The sequence below is a fragment of the Plecotus auritus genome, assembly GCF_963455305.1.
Source record: "Plecotus auritus genome assembly, chromosome: 3".
NCBI lineage: Eukaryota > Metazoa > Chordata > Mammalia > Chiroptera > Vespertilionidae > Plecotus > Plecotus auritus.
Window position 1 is genome coordinate 196,292,369 of NC_137772.1, and position 17,120 is coordinate 196,309,488.

The window sequence follows — 17,120 nt, forward strand, 5'->3', positions numbered from 1 at the left end:
GGATCCTGAAGAACTTTCTGAGTCATTAATAAAGTGTAGCATAGTGGTTAAACTTGTGGGCTCTAGAGATCAGATTGACTGGTTCAAATTCCACCTTTGACAAGATTTTCAGTCTTACTAGATATACAACCTTGAACAATTAACTTAGTTTCTCTTTGCTTTAGCTTCCATATCTCCAGGATTTAGACAATAATGGATTTTGGCTGAATTAAATGAGTCATTATATAAAGAAAGCTTAGTCTAGTACCTAGTAATGCCTCATTAAGTGTTAGCTATTATTTCTATCCCTGTTAATAATTACATACTATCCTCTAGTATTGTTGAATTCTAATTCTTTAAGAAAAGTATAATTCACATGATATCTTTGGTAACTTTTTATTAAGTTAGAATGGAAGAATCCCATTCTTTGACCATGCCAACACACAATTTACAAACTCTTATCAAATTTATAAGTAAAACAAAACCATGCATCATCATTCCAAGTAACATGTAACACATGTACATGACCATAAAGTCTACTGAGTCTATGGAGCCATATTCAGATTTATTTTCTGCATAACAATTGGAAAATCCAAATTTTAACATTACTAGGTAACCCTGGTAAAGAGAGGCATGCAAAAATGAGAAATCTTCCTGAGGCATAAAAAGTAGCAAAAGACAAAGTCAGAAATAACAAATGTTTGAAAAGATAATCTGAGGGGAAAGCAATGTGAGAGTCTGTTCAACATGGAAAAGACCTGCATATTCAGGTGTGTCCTCTATTGGAAACAAAACCAAATTCCAAAGCAATTGATAGGTCTGAAAAATAAGCAAACAAACTAAACTACAAAAAAAAAAAAAAAAAAAAAAAAAGAAAGAAAGAAAGAAAGAAAGAAGCCACCCACAAAATCCATGTAAATGTTTCTAAAATAACCACAATAAAAATGGATAATTATATGATCCTATATAATAAAAGGCTAATATGCAAATTGACTGAACAGCGGAACTACTGGTTGCTATGACGCTCAATGCAGAAACTGCCCCCCTGGTGGTCAGTGTGCTCCCACAGGAGGAGCACTGCTTAGCCAGAAGCCGGGCTCACAGCTGGCGAGCACAGTGGTGGTGGCAGGAGCCTATCCCACTTATGCAGCAGCGCTATGGATGTCCACCAGTCAGACATCCCCTGAGGGCTCCTGGACTGCAAGAGGGTGCAGGCCGGGCTGAGGGACCCCACCGAGTGCACAGATGTTGTGCACTGGGCCTCTAGTATATAATAAACTAATTACTCAGCCATAAAATAGATGAAATATTGCCATTTTCAACAACATGGATGGATCTTGGGGGCATTACGCTCGGTGAAATGAGTAACATGAAAAGAGACAAAAACCATATTATTTTACTTATCTATATAAATAAAAATGTAAATGTTCATTTGTTCAAAATCTTAAATCTCCGAAAGTTCTTCACCGATTGCTTTGAACTGTTGACACAACGTTGCATTTGAATACGTGCGCGTTTTTATGTACCTTATTCCTACTATTATATAGATGTCACACCTGTGACAGGTAAAAACAAGTTTTTGAAAAACAGCGCCATCTGTTGGACATAAAAGCAACACACGCTATACTAAATATTTTATGATTCCATTTCAATGTTTCCGATTGCATGGTTAAATTGAATTTTCATAGATTTCGATTTATTTTCATTAAGATTTAATTATTTTGTGTGACATTGCGTTGGAATTGAGCTGTGTCATTTACCATAGCGTTCATTTCGTGAGTATAGTTCGATCTGCTTTAGTTCATCCAAATAATGCGTCGCAGAAGATCAAACCTAGGTAGTCGTACTCGTGGAGCGGAAGCAGTGCGACGAGTAATTGCAAATCAAACTGAGGAAGAACGGGCATCAGTGAACGAGCGAAACAGATGAAGAATGGCTCAAATACGTGTCGAGGAAGCAGCAGAGCGACGTGCAGCCAGACTTGCGGATGCACGGTTGCAAGCACGGCTATCGCGTTCTGCAGCTTCAGATCTGCTTCGTTCTCAACAGAATGAAGGCGACACGCTGAGAATGGCTGAAAGACGTCAACGAGAAACAGCAGATCAGGGTCAAACACGACTCCGTGCTCAGCAATCACGCGATTACAATCGCCTTGCATTCCGGTACAACCCAGCTGATGATGATAGTTTGAGCCGGCATGTTCTCATCGGCACTATGACGGAAGTGTGTCCTTATTGCAAGGCTCTGAAATTCAGTGGAGAAACGAAAGGAATGTGTTGCGCCGCCGGAAAAATTAAACTGCTTCAACTTGGAGAACCGCCAGAGCCATTAAAAACTTTGCTTGCCAGATATACCGCCGAATCAAAGCATTCTTATCTAACATCAGGAAATACACATCAGTTGCTGGAAATCGGGAACGGAAAGGTGCCGGTTGATCTGACCTCAGGACGAATTTCATTGCCTCATAACTTCTGCAATTTAGTGACGTCAAAAGAAGAATTGGTTGAAAAAATATTTCCCAATATTCAAACCAATTTTAAGAATCACGATTGGCTGAGTGAACGAGCTATTCTTGCGGCCAAGAACAAAGACGTCTACGAACCTAACAATATTATTCAGTCTAACATTCAAAGCGAGGCAGTCACATACAAGTCCGTCGACACTGTTGTGGAAGCAGATGAAGCGGTTAGTTATCCAACAGAATTTTTGAATTCACTCGATCTGCCAGGGATGCCACCGCACGTACTGCAATTGAAAATCGGCGTGCCAGTTATCATGTTGTGAAATATCAACCAGCCAAAGCTTTGCAACGGCACGCGGCTTGCAGTAAAATAATTAATGAGCAACGTTGTAGAAGCAACAATCTTGACAGGACCTTTCAAAGGTGAAGATGTCCTCATTCCTCGCATTCCTATAATTCCAACGGATATGCCATTTCAATTTAAGAGATTGCAATTCCCAATTCGATTGGCGTTTGCAATCACCATCAACAAAGCTCAGGGCCAATCTTTAGAATTGTGCGGTTTAGATCTAGACACGGATTGCTTCTCACATGGACAATTATATGTTGCGTGTTCTAGAGTCGGCAAACCAGACAATCTCTATATCTGCACAGACAATGGAACAACAACAAATATTGTATACCCACAAGCGTTGTGAAATTAAACATATTAGAAACGTGCGCTTTCTCTTTTCTTTCTTTTCCGTTTAACCAGACTGAGCCACAGCAACGCATGGCCGGGTACAGCCAGTATGTGGAATATAAAACAAAAAAGTAACAAAAGAACTAACAAAACAAACTCACAGACACAGACAACAGAATGGTAGTTACTAAAGGGGAAGGGGGTAGGAGGAGGGCAAAGTGGATAAAGGGGGTCAAGTATAATATGGTAATGGAAAGAAACTAGACTACTGGTGTGAGCACACAATAGAGTATATAGATATCAAATTATAATGTATACTTGAAATTTATATAATATTATTATTAACCAATTTTACCCCAATAAAACAAAGCTTTTAAGTTTTGAGCAGCAAAACAAAATGCAGTTTTCCTGTGAAATATTAAACAAAGAGTTATGGCTTTAATTTATTCCCTCTATCAACTTTATTTCAGGTGAAACTCAAATCTCTGAGCAGCACTGAATGTGACTATACAGGCATATTTCACAGTTTACTAAATTATCTCAAGTATTATTTCTGCCAATTTGGGTAATTGAATAAAAGTCAATAAAAAATAAAGGTCTCATTTACTCTTTCTATCTCTTTACCTGTTGTTTTTAGAGTGGATCATGCTAACATTTCTGTTTCCCTGTATATTCAGTTTCCTTTTATGCAATGTCACATGAAAGAACTCATTTAAGGCTATTTTCCCTAAGAAATTATTAAACCTCAGTCAAACTCACCAAGGCAACTTCATGGGACTATCTATAAAATTGATATTTCCTTAGAAGAAAAATTGGAAATCGCAGGGAAAATAATGAAATCCAGACATAGCCTCAGTTGTGGCAAAAGCTGTAATTCAACAAGATGTATGAGGTCTTGCATTTGGAAAGTTTTGAGTTTTTCTCTTTCTTTTTCTTTATCAAACATTCTCATGTATTGCATATGGTGTAAACAACATACACTTTCTTAAACTGTAGCATTACAATTAATAATGTGTGCTGAAAACAAGAAAATTACTTTGATTCTCAAATAGTATACATTTGTGGACTTATAAAAATATTATTGCTGTTTATAAGCTGTTACATAGAGCAACAAAAAGAACTAAATCAGAGGAAACCTCTCTACTTAAATCATCTTTTTTTTTTTTAGAAAAGGTCTTAAAAACCTTTTAAAATTAAATCTCAATAATTCATGTGACTTAAGTTGAATCATCTTAAGTCTGATAAATGACATAAAATACTGATTTCATTTTTATACAATTTCCTCTTAATGTGAAGGTTACATTTTTCTAAAAAATGTCTTTTGTACTATTTTCAGTCTTATTTTATTCAGTGCTTAGCCACGTTTTTTCAACCGTTGAAATTCATTTTAATATTGCATTTTCTTAAACTCAATATATCCAATACATCATCATTTCAACAGATAATCAATATTTTTTAAAAGGATAAATGAGATATTTTACATTCTGTCTTTCATACTTTGAAATCTGATGTAGGTGTAATTTTATACTTATCTTGATTAGGATAATAAACTTGAATTGGAAATAACTGCTCTGTAGTTAAATTTCAAAAACTTAGGGTTGAAAAAGTAGATTGATATACTCAAGTAATGTCAAACATACTTAAAAGTTTTCCAATAACAGAATCAAATGTTAGGTTTTATTTTAAGAACAAAAAAAAATGCTTTCTGTAAAATTTTAAAGTCTTATTTTATTCAATGCTTATCCACGTTTATCATCAATACCAAAATCTTCAGCTACATGACTAACTTCCAAGCATTTTCCATGCTACTTTCCCCTCCATAAACAATTTCACTTGGGAGAGGAGTGAAAAAAGGACAGATTGACTAAAGTGGCAGAGAACAATATGTGCCACAACCCCATTACAAGTCCCTTGGGTGTCTTCTTTCCTCTGAACTTGGTGTTGCCAAGATTACTTTACTTCCACTTTTTTCAATTAGTGAGTTCTAACAAAACTTGTGCATTTTGTCCTCAGCTTCTTAAATGTTTCTGGTGATAATTTATTATAAGGCCTGGAGATATTCTCTTAGCTCAAGGTTAAGGTAAAGTATATTTATGGCCCCAAATTTGATCCAGCCTCTCGATTCTCCTTCATGGCTTTCAGAATCCATTTGATAAATTGAAAGTGATTTTATGAGTTTGTTTGTACTACAACTAGTGTTCTTTTGCGGGGGCCGGGGGAGGGGGGAGTAGGAGTTTCTTGGAAATTTCTTTCCTTTACGGACATATTACGTGGGACTCTAGGGATGAAGGAATATAAATTAGAATATGACATGATGTGACAAGGAAAAGGGAAGTGGGAAAAACAGGGAAGCATATAGCATGCCCTGAAATTATTTGTATTTTATTAACTGGTAGGTAGTAGAGGTAGGTAGAAATGCAGGTGTAAAAGCATTACCATGTTCTTCTCTGTCTTTGTTCTTACCTCAAGCACAGAGCTGAGGGACTTATTTACTTTGTTCTTTTCTTTTCTTTTTTTTTAATATATATATTTTATTGATTTTTTACAGAGAGAAAGGAAGAGGGATAGAGAGTTAGAAACATCAATGAGAGAGAAACATCAATCAGCTGCCTCTTACACACCTCCTACTGGGGATGTGCCCGCAACCAAGTTACGTGCCTTTGACCGGAATCGAACCTGGGACCTTTCAGTCCGCAGGCTGACGCTCTATCCACTGAGCCAAACCGGTTTTGGCATGTTCTTTTCTTTTTTTTAAAGCAACTACTATGTACCAAGAGCCTCTATTAAAAGCAAAACAAAAAGAACTTAAGTGAATCTGGAAAAAAGAGACACAAGGAAATTGACAAATAGCTACTTAACAGTGGCTATTAGAGAACATCATTCTGTGTTGTAGAAGAGGAAGCTTGATTGATATATCAATTTAACACTGACCTGGTCAATTTGAATCAATAATATACAATGGATGGGACTCTTGCTTATTTGATTATGTGTCTAAATTGCAAATTCCCTGGATTTTTTCTTAAAGGATGCATACAATTAAATGCTTTTTTCTTACTTCTAACCATGACTTGAAATATTAAGTGTTTCACCACGAGTGTTAGGGTGATTTTCTTGTTAGCCCTCATTATTATTTCTCCTCCTCCTCCTCCCCCCCCCTCCCCCTGCCCCTCCCCCTCCCCCTCCCGCTCCTCCTCCTCCTCCTTCTTCTTTTTTTTGAAAGAGGAATGACTGTTCTTATGCTGTTTCTGGCTCCAGGGTATGTACAAAATGCCCTAGATAGTATCCTTAGAAGACAGCCAATTCAATTCTTAAGAATCAATAAATTACACAATGTCTAGTCTCAACTTGAAAAGCATAGCCAAACTAGACTGCCTAGCTTGAGTTTGTAATGATTTCCCTATTTCAAGTTATTATTATTATAAACTTAAAGAATATTTATTTTGTGCAAGTTCCCTATATTCAAAAGTTCATTAACACTAGACCCCTTTAAAATAATCCAGTTTATAACTTATTACACAAAGATAATTTTAACCTCAAAAGACAAAGTCAGTCATAAGTGGTTCTCACTATGCTATATATTCCATTTGTAAGTCAATATAAGCAATGTTTTAAAAATTGTTTAAAAATTGAATCCATTTAATTGGAAGATCTCTGATTTTCAGCCTCCCTCTTCCTTGCTGGTTTAACAATCCAGGTCTTGTTGTGCAAGTTACTATACATGTTATATTTATTGAGTCTTTTTATAACATTGTAGATTTCAGACAAATTTCTTGAAATCAAATTCCAATTTCACGCTTACCAGCCCCATGAACCTGGTTAAGTTACTTTATCATTTCTAGGTTCAATTTCCTCATTTGTAAAATGTAGATAGTAATAATATTAGCTCCTTCATATAATTTTTATGAAGATAAGATAATCACTATAAAACCATTCAATAGCTTCTCATTTGTTTTACAATTAAATTCAAACTCACTGCAATAACCTACAAGGCTTAGATATTACTTATCCTGCCTGGAATAAATTTCCCCATTTCTTAATTCTGTTAGCTCACTCTCATCATTCAGGTTTCATTTCAAATAACACATTCTTAGAGACACTTTCCATGACTGACCAATCATCCATCCATCCATCCATCCATCCATCCATCCATCATCCATACATTTGATCAACTAACCATTCATCAAATATAAACAAATACATACTGAGCACCTACCCTGGGCTGGGCTTGGTACTAGGTACTAAGTACTGGGGTTAGGGAGTAAACAAGAGGCCAGCCTTACCTTTATCTTCCCCCATTACTCTTCAGCATGACTGTCTGTTTCCTGCATTTATTGCAATCTAAAATGATTTTGTTTATTTCAGTACTGTTTATTGTCTGTTTCCCATTCTAGAAAATGAGGTTTAGAACAGCAGAAACCTTTTTAGTCTGATTTACTATGTGCACTGTACCTGACACCAATTAAGGGAATCAATAAATATTTGTTTAAAGAATGACTGACTGATTCATTCAGAAGAAAATTAAATAAGGGGACTCAACTAGTTAGGACTTTAGATAATGTGGAGTTGATTCAAATTTCTATATTTGTGAAAATACTTCCTGGTCCTCAATATCATTCTGACTATAGAGTTCTCTTGCTAGAAAAATAAGCTTCTTATGAGATATATGTTTGTCAAATTATAATGAATAAAATGGATATGATTTTCATTTTTAAATTCTTGTGGCACCTCTTTTTTTTTTTTAAGGATTCACTGTACTTATGCTAAGGGATTGTTTTTCAAGCAAGATATTAGGATATCATTTCATATATATATATATATATATATATATATAGTTAATCCTTATCTGAGGATATTTTCTCCATTGATGTTTAGAGAGTAGAAGGTAGAGAGAAATAGAGCATGAGAGAGAGAGAGACGGAGAAACATCAATGTGAGAGAGACACATTGATTGGTTGCCTCCCACATGTGCCTCAACCAGGGCTGGGGAATACAGATTGGTGCAGCCACTATGGAAAATAGTATGGAGGGTTTTCTCAAAAAATTAAAAATGTAACTGCATTATGACCCAGCAATTTCTCATCTGGGTATACACCCAAAGGAACCCAAAACACTAATTTGAAAGAATATATGCACCCTTATGTTCGTTTCAGCATTATTTACAATAGCCAAGCTATGGAAACGACCCAAGAGCCCACCAATAGACAATTGGATTAAAAAGCTGCAGTACGTATTTACAATGGAATATTACTCAGCCATAAAAAAGAACAACATCTTACCATTTGCAACAGCATTGGTGAACTTAGAGAGTATTATGCTAACTGAAATAAGTCAGAGAAAAATAAATAACATATGATTTCACTTACATATGGAATCTAAAGAACAAGATAAATGAACAAAATAATTGCAAGTCTTACAGACACAGCAAACAGACTGATGATTGCCAGAAGGGTTGAGGGTTGGGGACTTGGGTGAAAAGCTGAAAGGATTAATAAGTACAAATTGGTAATTACAAAATAATCATGAGGATGTAAAGTACAGCATAGGGAGTATAGTAAAAAATATTGTAATAACTAAGTATGGTGCCAGGTGGTTACTGAAAGTATCGGGGGGATCACTGTGCAAAGTGAAACACCTGAAACTAATAAAAAATAATATTAAATATAAACTACAATTGGGGAACTAAATGTTTTTTAAAAGAGTAGAAGACTCATACATACATAAAGAAGTTGCAGTAAAAAGAAATAAACCTATTTAAAAAGGGATAGACTACCCTGGTTTATGTCTTTTGTTTTTCTGCCTTCCTATCTTCCTGCCTGGAAGAGGTACAGGATTCTGGAGATGAATTACCTCTGCCTCAACATCCTGAAGACATAGAAGTGTAATCATTGAGTTCTAGTTGAGCAGACATGTACAAATGCAAAACAACTCTCTCTCCTGCCCTCTCCCCCTGTCCTCTCCCTCTCTGAGCATCAATAAAGACAGGAAACAAATACATAACAGTAAAGGCCTTGGAAATGGATGAGAAACAGATCCACACACATTAACTATTCTGGATTCCCTCCAAGACAAAATCAAAACATTCTAACTATATTGGTAGTATGTAAAGAAACACTTTATTTCATTAGGTTGATTTTCATTATGTATATGATCCATTTATCAAATTCAAACTCATGAATTAAACATGGTAAAACTATATCGCACAAAAATTTGAACATGAATGTACACAGGCACATTTTTTTTATAACCGAAAAGTTGAAACAACTCAAATGCCCATTAACTAATCAATGGATAAATGAAATGTGGTATATCCGCACAATTTATTTGTCATTAAAAAGGAATAAAGTAGTGACACATGATATAACATATGTGAGCCTTCAAAATATACTAGGTAACAATAACAAAGACCACAAATAGTGTGATTCCTTTTATTGAAAATAGCCCAGAACAGGCAAATCTATAGAGACAGAAAATAGATAAGTGGTTGGCTGTGACTGGAAGTGATAGGGAGGGAGGAAGGGGTGAGAAGTGATTGCAGATGGACATGGGTTTTTTTGGGGGGATGAAGAAAATGTTCTGGAATGAGATAGTAATAACCCCATAACAGTGAAAAACAACATATATACACAACTCAATCAATTATATTCTTAGAGTAAATTTTATGGTATATGAATTATACCCCAATAAAGCTGTTTTTGTAAAATAAGCACACACACACACACACACACACACACACACACACACACACACCTTTATGCACACATACACTGAGTGGCCAGATTATTATGATCTCTGAACACATAATCTGGCCACTCAGTGTATATCCTATATAATAAAAGACTAATATGCAAACTGTCCCCTTGACCAGGAGTTCGACCAGCAGGCAGGCCGGCCAACTGCCCATGTTTCCTCCCCCTGGCCAGGTTGGCCAGACCTCACCCATGCACGAATTCATGCACCGGGCTTCATATATATATATATGCATTCAGAGATCATAATAATCTGGCCACTCAGTGTACATCCCACACTAAAGGAGCTTCTTAAGAAAAAATACAAAAACTGATAAGCATGAGATTCATCATCTCTATTTAAATTTGTGATGTGCTGTTGAAAACTTTGTGGAATAGCATAGAACATTATAATTAACTTGTTTTTGTGTAAGATATTTTAGCTGTATTAAACAGTAAAAACAAGCATGGTTTATTTCCAGTAGAAAGTGGTATTTGCGTGATGATTGTTATTCCTATTACTCCTATTACTAGCTACTTAGGAATCACGTAGGAAAATTTCCACTTAACACTAATTCTACCTGCTGGTTATGAACCAAAGGGAGATTTCATAAGTGTGTACCTACATTGTTTTTATTCCTAAATTGGCTCCAGGAGTAATTCTCCACGGAAGAGATATAATATTTGGCATTTTTAGATTTGTTATTTTAAACTGTGGTTCGCACAGTAGCTTTCATTTTCCTCTTCTCTATGATCAACCCCCTCTCACAATATTTGAGTGTCCATTGCAGCACTAATATGGACATTTAAAACTTATTTTTGATAATCTTCTTGCAATAATTCCTCAAATAATTGTTTTGATCAATATGTAACCTTCCATATATATTAACATCAGTAACCACTAAAGCCAATAGTATATAACAAGAGCTCTTAGATGCTTTGTGTATAAGGAAGACAGAAATGGAATTTTGGCCATCTCATTTTAACAAAAGAGAAAGAAACATAAGCAAATTAAAATAGAATGTAAAATTGCATTTGTTTTTTCCTACTAATGGGTGAGTCCTTACTGTGTTCCAGGCATGCATTAAGTATTTTCTATGCATTATGCCAAGAAATCCTCAAAATAATCCTTGTGGAGTAATATAATTTCCTGGCATTTGTAAATTACGGAACTGTGATATACAGAGAACTCTTTACCATGTGGAATCTGCCAAAAGTCTGCCTTTGAAACACTAGCTCTTACCCTCTACACTGTACCCCTACCCCCCGCCCCAACATATCAAGAATGAATTGGGTACTAAGGAATAACAACTCGGGAAACCATGAGTTCTTTCCAGAGAGGCAGGGGATAACAATGAGAGCTGAGCTACAGACAGGTAGGATGTGACGTTTGAGTTGGGTTTTAAGGTGTGTATAGGAGATTATTAGGGAGTGGGGAAATGCTAGGTAGGGTGGGATCAACATACAGGGTGGAAAAAAGTAGATTTATAGTTGTGAGTATGCGAAACACAGTATATTCTTATATTATTATTTATTTTTGTTTTCTATTTTTTTCCATACAAAAAAAAAACTGTAAACCTACTTTTGTCCACCCTTGTATATAGAACCTTGTACATGAAGTTAAAGGGTTCAGAATAGCTGTGGATGCTTAGCTCAGTTGGTTAGAGCATCTTCAGGATACACCAAAGTTGTGGGTTTGATCCCGAGTCAGAGCACATATAAGAATCAACAAATGAATGCATAAATAATTAAAACAACAAATCTCTCTCTCTCAATTCTCTCTCTCTCTCTCTCTCTCTCTTTCTCTCTCTCTCTCCTTTCACCCCTCCCTCCCCATCTCCATTCCTTTTTCTCTCTGAAATCAATAAATAAAAAATTTTAAGGGTTCAGAATATATTTTAAAGGCAAAAGCAGACAATAGCATTTTAAAATTAATAACTCATTCCTGTCTTCTTCCCACAAGGAAATGTCTAGTGCATTCAAGATACATTTGAATTGGGGTACAAACATCTTATCCTTTCACATTCAAAGATTAAGAACTTCTATGATCTCATCTGTGTTTTTACATGTACAACTGAATCAGCAGGTATGATTAATTAAAGAAAATCAAAGCCTAATACATTAGAAACCCAACAACAGGAGACAGAGAATTGACAACACAAAGGGGGTGTGTGATGGGAATCCTACTCTTTCCTTCCTTTAAGCAGTAATTTAAATATCAACTGCAGCTGAGCACCTTTAAAGGATCCTTGAGCCAAAAAATGAATTCCACGATCTAAAGTGGTCAACAAGCACTCAGATTTCCATTTCTTTATTTACTCAGATTAGTGTAAGGACTTGTGCCACTCAGAACATTGCACTTAAAGTATGAATGTGAATATGAATGAGAAGATAAAAAATTAATCTCATGGCATGTATTACTCATCAGAGGTAGGTCACACACACCTCATTAATTGAAGAGGACCAAAAGAGTAGCTCTGGGAGAAGCAAAAAATGAAGGCCTTCAGAAAGACAATGATACACTTACTTTGAAGAGGAGACCCATCCTATCTAATAAAAGAGTAATATGCAAATTGACCGTACCTCTGCTACACCCACCAGCCACACCCACCAGCCAATCAGGAGGGAATATGCAAATAAACCCAACCAAGATGGCTGCACCCACAGAGAGCAAGAGGGAGACTTGGGTTTCCCTGGCAATGGAGGAAGCCAAGCTTTCCGCCTGCCCTTGCCAGCCCAGGCCTCCACTCAAGGCTACAAAGTTTCAATTATAGAAGATAAATAAAGTCCAACAGAAATGGTGGCAGCCACGGAGCTGGAGAGAGCAGGAGGCTAGGGTTGTCCCTGGCGATGGAGGAAGCCAAGCTTCTGCAGCCCTGGCCTGCTTTGGCCTCCGCTTAAGGCTACAAAGTTTCAATTATAGAAGATACATAAATCCCAACAGAAATGGCTGCCGCCACGGAGCAAGCAGAAGGCTTGGCTCCACTCCAGGCTACAAAGTTTCAATTGTAGAAGATAAATAAATCCCAGATCCCAGGGCCTCCGCTTGGGTTGCCAGGGGGCGTGGCCGGCCTGCAAACCACCACAGGCCCCTCGCCCAGGCCACCCCACACCCCAAGGGAACCCCCACCCTGATCCAGGGACACCTTTCAGGGCAAACCTGCTGGCCCCCACCCATGCACCAGGCCTCTATCCTATCTAATAAAAGAGTAATATGCAGATTGACCATCACTCCAACACACAAGATGGCTGCCCCCATGTGGTCAAAGATCCTGCCCCCATGTGGACACAAGATGGCCACCACAAGATGGCCAGCAGGGGAGGGCAGTTGGGAGGAACCAGGCCTGTAAGGGAGGGCAGTTGGGGGTGATCAAGCCTCTTGGGGAGGGCAGTTAGGGGTGACCTGGCCGGCAGAGGAGGGAAGTTAGGGGTGACATCCCTCTCACAATCCAGGACTGCTGGCTCCCAACTGCTTACCTGCCTGCCTTCCTGATTGCCCCTAACCGCTTCTGCCTGCCAGCCTCATCACCCCCTAACCACTCCCCTGGGATCAGGCCTAAATGGGCAAGCAGACATCCCTCAAGGGGTCCCAGATCGGAGAGGGTGCAGGCTGGGCTGAGGGACACCACCCCACTGTGCACGAATTTTGTGCATCAGGCCTCTAGTCCTATCTAATAAAAGAGTAATATGCAAATTAACCATCACTCCAACACACAAGATGGCTGCCCCCATGTGGTCAAATATGGCTGCCCCCATGTGGACACAAGATGGCTGCCACAAGATGGCCAGCAGGGGAGGGTAGTTTGGGGGGACCAGGCCTGCAGGAGTGGGAAGTTGGGGGTGACCAGGACTGCAGGGGAGGGAAGTTTGGGGCGACCCGGCCTGCAGGGAAGGGCATTTGGGGGGGACACAGGCCTGCAGGGGAGAGCAGTTGAGGGGGGACCAGGCCTGCAGGGGAGGGCTATTGGGGGGGACCAAACCAACAGGGGAGAGCAGTTAGGGGCAATGAGGCTGGCAGGAGAGGGCAGTTAGTGGTGAACGGGTTGGCAGCGGAGGGCAGTTGGGGGGGACCAGGCCAGCAGGGGAGGGCAGTTAGGGATGACCAGGCTGGCAGGGGAGGGCAGTTAGGGGCAATCTGGCCAGCAGGGGAGCAGTTAGGCATCAATCAATATGGCAGGGGAGTCATTAGGTGGTGATCAGGCTGGCAGGCAGAAGCGGTTAAGGGCAATCAGGAAGGCAGGCAGGGGAGCAGTTGGAAGCCAGCAGTCCTGGATTGTGAGAGGGATGTCCAACTGCTCATTTAGGGCAGTTGGACATCCCTCGAGGGGTCCTAGATTGGAGAGGGTGCAGGCTGGGCTGAGGGACACCCCCCCCCCATGCACGAATTTCATGCACCGGGCCTCTAGTCCTATATAATAAAACCCTAATATGCTAAGTGTCCAGTTGTCCAGTTGGTTGTTCAACCAATCAAAGTGTAATATGCATATGATATGCTAAGGCCACTCAACTGCTCGATATGATGTGCACTGACCATGAGGGGGCAGACAGTTGACAGGTCAACCAGTTGCTATGATGTGCACTGACCACCAGCTGGCAGACGCTCTGACTGGTAGGTTAGCTTGCTTCTGTGGTTCAGCCGATCGGGACTGAGCGAGACAGGCCAGACACACCCTGGAGCCCTCCCATGGTCCTTCCCTGGCTGGCCAACCTCCCATGTCCCTCCCTGGCCCTGATTGTGCATCAATGGGGGCCCTCGGCCTGGCCTGCACCCTCTCGCAATCTGGGACCCCTCGGGGCATGTCAGAGAACTGGTTTTGGCCCGATGGTGGAATGACTGGTCGCTATGATGTGCACTGACCACCAGGGGGCAGACGCTCAATGAAGGAGCTGTCCCCTGGTGGTCAGTGTGCTCCCACAGGGGGAGCACTGCTCAGCCAGAAGCCAGGATCACGGCTGGCAAGCACAGTGGTGGTGGCGGGATCCTCTCCCACCTCCACAGCAGTGCTAAGGATGTCCAACTAACAGCTTAGTCCCGCTCCCCAAGCAGGCGTAAGCTGTCAGTCAGACATCCCCTGAGGGCTCCCAGACTGGGAGAGGGCACAGGCCGGGCTGAGGGACCTCCGCGCCTCCCGCTGAATGCACAAATTTCATGCACCAGGCCTCTATTATTACATATTTTCCATTCACTACTCTCTATATATATATAAAAAGCCAGCGACCCTAACGGCCATAACGACCGGTCACTATGACACCCCCTGTGTCCAGTGAACAGCCTGATCAGGGGGTGGGGCCGGCTGGCCAATCTCCTGAAGCCCCTCCCCCCCACCCAGCCTCACCTCAGATCAGCACCCCCACCCCGATCAGGGGCAGGGCTGACTGGACAACCACCCATGGCCCCTCCCCCAGTCTGTTGGCCCCTGATTGGCAACCCCCACCCCATTCAGGGACAAGGCCAGCCCACCACCCATAGCCCTTCCCCATGGCCGGCCCAGCTCCGAATAGGCCCCCCAACCCTAATTGGGGGCAGGGCCCACTGTCCAATTTTCAGCAGCCCCTTTCCCCAGCCAGCCCGGCCCTGATCGGGCCCCGATCTGGGCAGGCCGGCCAGCCAACCTCCTGCTGCCGGCCGTACCCCACCCATGCACAAATTCATGCACCAGGCTTCTAATTCAACAATAATGAAGCACTTACTAACAGCCTGATGCTGGGTTATATAAGAAAGAAAAAAAGTGGAACGAGTATCTACTTTGAAGGAAGTCTTATTCAACAGAGGGAAAGAAAAGATTTAAATGAAGAATTAAAATATAATAATATAACCCTTAAAATATCTGTTTCTCAAAGACAAGAAAGGCTGCATAAATTGTTGAACATGTGTTTTGAAGGTTGAAGAGAGTTTTGTCAGAAAGAAATGGAGGGAGTGGAGGGGTATAGAGAATCCTCCCTAATAGATAAAACATCAGCAATAAACACGCATTTTGTGCAAGTACATGGATTAGTTGTTCAGGAAAAGAAGACTAGTCCAATGATGCCTCTACTGAGCACACACTATAAAAGCAGTGGCACCATACACAAAAATAAACTCAAAATGGATCAAGGACTTAAACATATGACAGGAAACCATAAAAATACTAGAGGAATCCACAGGCAGAGAAATCTCAGACATATGCTGAAGCAATTTCTTCACTAATATTGCTCCTAGGGCAATGGAAATTAAAGAGAAAATAAACAAATGGGACTACATCAAAATAAAAAGCTTTTGAATAGCAAAGAAAACCATCAATAAAACAACAAGAAAGCCCACTGCATGGGAGAACATATTTGCCAATGATATCAATGATAAGGGTTTAATCTCCAACATTTACAGGGAACTCATACAACTTAACAAAAAGAAGATAGACAACCCAATCAAAAAATGGGCAACTGATCTAAATAGACATTTTTCGAAAGAGGACATACAGAAGGCCCAGAGACATATGAAAACATGCTCAAAGTCACTAATCATCCAAGAGATGCAAATCAAAACAACAATGTGGTACCATCTCACACCTGTCAGAATGGCTATCATCAACAAATCAACAAATGACAAGTGCAGGCAAGGATGTGGAGAAAAAGGAACCCTCGTGCACTGCTGGTGGGAATGCAGACTGGTGCAGCCACTGTGGAGAACAGTATGGAGTTTCCTCAAAAAACTAAAAATGGAACTCCCATTTGACCCAGTGATCCCACTTTTAGGAATATATCCCAAGAAACTAGAAACATGAATCAGAAAGGATATATGCACCCCTATGTTCATAGCAGCACAATTCACCATAGCTAAGATTTGGAACCAGCCTAAGTGCCCATCAGCCGATGAGTGAATTAAAAAACTGTGGTACATCTACACAATGGAATACTACACTGCGGTGAAAAAAGAAGGAGTTCTTACCATTTGTAACAACATGGATGGAGATGGAGAGCATTATGCTAAGTGAAATAAGCCAGGCAGAGAAAGATAAATATCACATGATCTCACTCATTTGTGGAATATAATGAACAACATAAACTGATGAACAAAAACAGATCCAGAGACAGGGAAGCATCGATCAGACTGTCAAACCTCAGGGAAGGTAGGGGAGGGTGGGGGTAAGGGGGAGAGCTCAACCAAAGGACTTATATGCATGCATGTAAGCCTAATCAATGGACACAGACAACAGGGGGGTGGGGGCATGTGTGGGGGGTGGGGAGTAATAGGGGAATAAGGACACATATGTAATACCTTAATCAATAAAGAAAT

At 40.1% G+C, this 17,120-nt stretch overlaps 1 protein-coding gene and 1 pseudogene across 2 annotated transcripts in view; one reads left to right on the forward strand and one right to left on the reverse strand.

Annotated features, from left to right (window-relative positions):
- PDE3A (phosphodiesterase 3A) overlaps positions 1 to 17,120 on the reverse strand; it is a gene marked incomplete at its 5' end in the record, with an annotated part of 271,313 nt that overhangs the window by 113,031 nt on the left and 141,162 nt on the right. The gene's annotated exons all lie outside the window — the stretch shown is intronic.
- LOC308243340 (melanoma inhibitory activity protein 2-like) overlaps positions 2,194 to 17,120 on the forward strand; it is a 69,879-nt pseudogene continuing 54,952 nt past the window's right edge. The window contains exons 1-2 of the transcript in view: positions 2,194 to 2,403; positions 3,195 to 3,253. The product of the transcript in view is annotated as a melanoma inhibitory activity protein 2-like (transcript). The remainder of the gene's footprint in view (positions 2,404 to 3,194; positions 3,254 to 17,120) is intronic.